The following is a 6895-nucleotide window of genomic DNA, read 5'->3' as shown; positions in this document are numbered from 1 at the left end:
CAGATTGAGTTGATGTCGTGGGGCCCCATCTTCATCCTGGAAACTTTAAAGATTACTGTAGGAAAATTTGTTGCTTGTTATAGGAAATTTAAACATTAACAACAAAGACATATACTGACATATAAAGAAAGACACAGATATGAGGAAAGGCAAAGAAAGTTTATCAAGTACATAATTATTCTTATTCTGTCCCATTTCATGGTTCCTGACCTGAGACAGAAACTCTGAGATATCTCTTATCAACAGGCTTGGAATTGAAGAGGGACTGAGCCATAGTCCAACTCCAAAACCAGCTCTACATATTTATAAAGAAATGTTTAATAAGACATATAAAAAATTAATACAGAATGTATAGAATTTTATTGTTGATCCTTAGTGGGTCGTAACTAGTTTCCATCCGTCAGTAATTAAATATTTAGGGTCCCTTAAATTCTTTGAAGATGAGTATTTTCCTGTGGAGATAAGAAAAGAGCCCTGCCCCCAACCTATCTGTATTTCTTACCATCAGTATGATTGCCATCCTTGTGAATAAATTGTTATTTATCTTTTCCAAGTGGCTTTTCTTCTTCAAACCGAACCTTTATTAATTTTGACAGTATCCACAATTTTTCCTCACCTGTGGAGACAAGAGCAAAACCCCATTCCCCAACGCAGCACATCTCCTGGCTTCCATTGTGAGGTCAGCACATCCTTGAAATAAACTGGTTGATTTAGTTCAGTAGACTTTTCCATTATCCAATGTCTTTCTGCAGCCATTGTTCCCTTCTCATTAGCGTTGAGAAAATTCAAGGTTAGCAAAGCATTATGTAACCTATTTCTGGGGGTGTTTTCCACCCCTTTCTGTTTGTTCAACATATCCTTTATAGTTTGATTTGATCTTTCTATGACTGCTTGACCTGTAGGATTGTATGGTATACCTGTAACATGTTTGATATTGTAATAATCAAAAAACCGTTTCATTTTCCTAGAGACATAAGCAGGACCATTATCCGTCTTTATTTGTGTAGGTATACCCATAATAGCCATGACTTCTAATAAATGAGTGATTACTGAATCAACTTTTTCTGAACTTAAAGCAGTTGCCCACTGAAAGCCTGAATAAGTGTCAATGGTGTGATGAACATATTTTAATTTGCCAAATTCTGCAAAGTGGAACATATCCATCTGCCATATTTCATTCCTTTGAGTGCCCTTAGGATTAACCCCTGCAGGCAGTGGCGTTTGGTTATAGAAAGAGCAAGTAGGGCATTTCTTTACAATCTCCTTAGCTTGTTGCCATGTAATAGAAAACTCTTTCTTCAAGCCTTTGCTATTAACATGATGTTTTTTATGAAATTCAGAGGCTTGTAGCACACTACCAATCAATAATTGCTCAATTTCTGCATTACCTTGTGCTAGAGGACCTGGCAGACCCGTATGGGATCGGATGTATGTTATATACATAGGGCAAAGCCTGTTCCTGATCAAATCTTGTACCTGGATAAACAATGAGGTTAGTTCTGTATCATCAGGTATAAATTCAGCAGTTTCAATTTGTAAAATAACTCTTTCTGCATATTGTGAATCAGTAACTATATTAATAGGTTCTTTAAAATCCCTTAGCATCATAAGAATGGCATATAATTCTGCCTTCTGGACAGAATCATAAGGATTTTGTTCCACATTACCCAAGTCTTCTGATTTGTAACCTGCCTTCACTGATTTATTGGCATCAGTATAAAATGTACAGGCTCCAGTTATTGGAGCATCACGGACGATTCGAGGAAGGATCCAAGAAGTTCTCTTTATGAAGTTAAGCCTCTTGCTTTTTGGATAATTGTTATTAATGTCTCCCAAAAAATTAGCACAAGCTCTTTGTCATGGCTCATTATCTTCCCATAATTTCTTTAGTTCATCAGCAGTGAAAGGCACTATAATTTCTGCTGGGTCTATGCCTGCTAGTTGATGAAGTCTCAACTTTTATAATTAACTCAGAGACTTTTTCCACATAAGTTTTCAGTTTCTTACTTGGTTTATGTGGTAAAAAGATCTATTCCAAGATAATATCTCTCTGCATTAAAATTCCTGTAGGAGAAATTTTTGATGGTAGAGAATACAATAGAGCTCTGGATTCACCCTGTCCACATGTGCCTGTTGTAATTTTTCCTCAATCATCGTCAGTTCCTTTTCTGCTTCAGCTGTTAATTCTCTGGGACTGTTCAAATCTTTGTCACCATCCAAGGTTTTGTTCAAATGAATTATTAGATCAGGTGTTATCCCAATAGCTGGTTGTAGACTGGAAATGTCTCCTAACAGTCTTTGAAAGTCATTAAGAGTCCATAGGCGATCTCTCCTAATTTGTACCTTTTGTGTCTTAATTTTTTGCAAACCTATTTTATAACCTAAATAATTAACAGAATCTCCCTTCTGAATCTTTTCAGGAGTAATTTGCAATCCCCATTTAGGTAAAAGTATCTTTATTTCTTCAAACAGTCTGTTCAAGGTATCCATGTTTGAATCGGACAACAAAATGTCATCCATGTAATGATATACTATCGATTTGGGAAATTTCTTGTGTATTATTTGCAATGGTTGATTCACAAAATATTGGCACAGGGAGGGGCTATTTAACATACCCTGGGGGAGGATGGCCTAGTGGTACCTCCTTGAAGGTTGAGAATTGTTATAAGTAGGCACTGTGAAGGCAATTTTTTCTCTATCTTCTTTTTGTAAAGGTATAGTGAAAAAACAATCCTTTAAATCAATAACTATGAGAGGCCATCCTTTTGGCAATAAAGAGGCCAAAGGAATTCCAGATTGCAGAGGACCCATAGGTTGAATAACCTTGTTGATAGCCCTGAGATCTGTCACCATTCTCCATTTACCTGATTTTTTCTTAACCACAAATACAGGAGAATTCCAAGGGCTGGTAGATTCTTCTGTATGTCCAGCATCTAATTGCTCTTGTACCAGCTGTTCTAAAGCCTGTAACTTTTCCTCAGCTAAAGGCCATTGCTTTGTCCATATTGGTTTCTCAGTCAACCATTTTAGAGGCAAGGCTATTGGTATCTCTGAAGGGACATCAATTGCTTGCTCTTGTACAGCCTGAATGGTCGGTTTTCTCCGTTTGTAATATCTTTTAATATTATTCTCAGAAATATAGGCTCTAGAAGTAGTGGGAATGTTAATTTGGGTATTCCATTGTTGTAATAGGTCTCGACCCCATAAATTCATTGCAATATTGGCTACATATGGCCTTAATTTTCCTATTTGTCCCTCTGGCCCTATACATTCAACCCGTCTCGTGCTCTGCCTTACTTGAGATAGGGTTCCAATTCCCAGGAGCTGAAGAGGCCAATACGGATGCCAAGATTCTGGGGTAATGATACTTACATCCGCACCTGTGTCCAGCAGGCCAGTAATAAAAATGCCATTTACACACACTCTCAGCTTTGGTCTTTGATCATTTATAGAAGTTTGCCAAAACACACGGAACTCATCTTTCTGATCATTATTGCTTGTAACAGTAGGCATGGGGCTTCCTAATTGTCCTGACGAAGCATGTTCTCTGCGGTAACTGGAAATGACTGAACCATGTTTGCCATGGGAGCCTGTGAGCCCCCCCTCTCATGTTTCCCATCTGTATCAGGTTGCCTTGTCTATCTCTTGTAGACCTGCATTCATTCGTTCAGTGTCTGCCTTTCCCACATCTTCTACATAAACCTAAAGGCTGAGTCCTCCTATTTCTGTTATTTCTAGAAGATGCATTTTTATTATTTCTGAAAATCCATTGTCTACAATTCCTTTTCATATGACCCATTTTGCCACAATTAAAACATTTGGTATTCTGGTGTCTCCTTTTACCATTGGAAATTGCTTCTTCTACCCATGCTTCAGTGCCATAGTCAAATGTATCAACATTCAGTGTATGTAAGACCCATTCTTCCAAGGGCGCTGATCTGAGCTTTAAAGACTCCAAGATCCTTTTGCATTCCACATTTGCATTTACATAAGCCAAAAACTCAATCATTATACGTCTTGCTTCTGGGTCAGATATCCCTATTTGTATAGCCTTAGTTAGTCTCTGTAAAAAGTCACTAAAGGGTTCTCTCGGACCCTGTTTAACTCTGACAAATGATTCCAATTTCTGTCCTGGGTCTTGTACCCTGTCCCAAGCCCTTAAGGCTGCTGCAGTACATATGGAGAGTGTGTTTTCGTCAGAATTAGCTTGTTCCTGAGGGTCGGAAAAGAGCCCCTCACCTAGAATTTGATCTAGGGAAATCTCAATTCCCTTTGCTCTTTCCTGCTGTTCTAAAAGTCTAGCCTCTTGCCTGAATAAGCATTTCTATTTCAATTGCTGTCCACTCTCAAGTACCGCAGAAGCTAACTGAAGTCAGTCAGAGGGCGTGGCTTTGTTTGTTGTGGCCCAAGATTTCAGCATCTCTGTAAGAAAGGAGGCATGCATCCCAAAAGTCATCACAGCCTGTTTAATTTCTTTGAGATCATTCATATGGACAGGCTCCCATGTATCTTCCTTGATGACCCTAGGGTTTCTGGAACCAATCACTTTCTCTGTTGTTATTACTGGAAAGGCAGGTAGAGCTGTAGGTCGAGCTTTGTGGGAATTGTCCCAGAGAGATTTATCCACAGATGGAGTTAAAATTTGCCTTTCTACCCTTAGCTCCTCTTCATCAGAATATAGAAATTCCTCAATCTTTTCAGTTCTATTCACCATTGCCTTCTGCAGTATCTGAATCTCCTGTCCAGAATTAAGTTCCAAAGTCTTCACTGAGGATTCTAAAGTATGAAGTTTGTCCATTAGAGATAACATCTCATCTTTGGACATAATTTTTATGGCATAAACCTTGCCTTCTTGAATTGACAATCTTTCTGCCAATCTGTCACAGGCTTTAGACAAAATCCGATTGTCACATTCAGCAGTTTTGATTCTCTCAGTTAATGTTTCAGTTCCTACAGAAAGGGATTGAAGCTTACGATCCAAATCAGCTGTTCCCTCTTCCATAGTAATGAATTTCTCCTTAATATCAGCCGTTAATGTTTCAGTTCCTACAGAAAGGGACTGAAGCTTATGATCCAAATCAGCTATTCCCTCTTCCATAGTAATGAATTTCTCCTTAACATCAGCCTGTACCTTTTCTAAATTTTGCTCAGTTGATTGAGTCATGTTAAACAAAGATCTGTTCTCTGCCTGGAGAACTTCAAACTGATTCTTGAGAAGATTGTTGTCATTCTCAATTGTTTTTAAGTGTTCAACCTCTGCCTTAAGAATCCTGGATTAGTCTCATAAAGACTTTATCATATTTCTATTATCAAACCATATAGTACCAAGGAAAACTACGAATCCCAGAAAAATCCGTAGATGTGGGGTGACAGACACCTCTTGTAAAATCTCCCACATGGTACAATCAAAAGGCTGTTAAAGTCTTGAATGGTAACATTTTCAGACATTTTCAATCAACTCAGTATTTAAAAGAAAATTTTTTTACCTGTAATGACTGGTTCCTGCCAGTGGTGGTGAAAGAAATGCACCTGAGTCCACGTGGCTGAAGTCAGAGCCGGTTTGAAACAATTAACTCAAAACCAAAAGTTATTGTTCTGTCTGAGGAGTTAGAGTGGTCCCGGAAGCGGTCCCTTTGTATCAGACCAAATCTGCTGCTGTGGCGGCTTTGGCGGTGCAAACTGGGAACCGCCCTGGCACTGCAAAACCGCAGGCACCTGAGCTTCCACTAATTCAGGCTGCCAACTTAGCCAAGGCAGGTAGGGAGGGGTTAATGTGCTCCGGTGAGTAGGTCTGGCGGGCTGGGAGGAATGGGCCCTGTAGGCTATAGCATGCGTGGCCGAATGTATCTCGGACTCGGCACTGGGGCCCGAGTCACGAACTAAAAAACAGCGGGGCAAACAGCAGGGCATCTGGCAGCTGGGCCGGGGGCGTGCTGTGATTTTAGAACCCAGGCAGAGGGCTACGAGATTGGGGCGTGTAGCTCTCTCAAACTAAAATTCAAGACTACATCCCGAGTCGCTCGGGATGGGGCAAGAAAGCCTGACATGGGGTGCCAGGTGTAGTGGTGTAAATGAATGCAGACAGATTGTAAAAATATATACAGCTTTAATGGGGAAATAGACTTACAGAACCAGAGGTTCCCGCGGAGAACAGGAAAGCAGAAGGGGTGCCTGGGAGCACGCCCGCAATCTTTATAAGTAAAAAATATCCTCGGGGAAGCCCGCTCCCTGCTAGCAAGGTGATTGGCTGGGTCCTCCCTACATTTGTAAACTTTTGTATCACATATAAAGTTCAGATACAGAGCAATATTTACTTCTGAAAATCTTAGATGTGTAAGACATCATTTAAAAATAGTTTTTTTTTTTTTAAAAAAAAACACAAAACCTTATCCTTTAAGCTAATCCTAGGATGTTACTAAGAGCAGAGCAGTAACTTCAGGGTGTCAGAGATGACAAGGGATGGATTTACAGGTGTGGACTGACTTGTACTTTCCAAAGTCTCTAACAGACAAAAGCACACAAATTATTATTATTTTGGTTTTTGAGACAGTGTGTATGTGTATGTGCGTGTATGTGTGTGTGTAACCTTGGTTGTCCTGGGAGTAGCTCTGCAGACCAGGCTGATCTCAGAGATCTGCCTGCTTCTGCCTCCCAAATGCTGGAATTAAAGGTGTGTAACACCATGCCTGTTTCAACAAATTATTTTTAAATAACTATTTATACTTATCTATTCTACCTTTTATACGAGTCAAGAAACTGAAGGGATGCCTTCTTAACATCCTTATCCTCATGATTCTAAACTATTGATGACATAGTTAATGGAGATTGGAAATGAAAAATTAACTGTTTTTAAAAAACTTTTTTCTGCATTTATTTATGAAGGTGTGGATATATC

The sequence above is a fragment of the Chionomys nivalis genome, chromosome 5 (assembly GCF_950005125.1).
Source record: "Chionomys nivalis chromosome 5, mChiNiv1.1, whole genome shotgun sequence".
Taxonomy (NCBI): Eukaryota; Metazoa; Chordata; class Mammalia; order Rodentia; family Cricetidae; genus Chionomys; species Chionomys nivalis.
The sequence above is the reverse complement of the archived record's forward strand: the minus strand, read 5'-3'. Positions refer to the sequence as shown.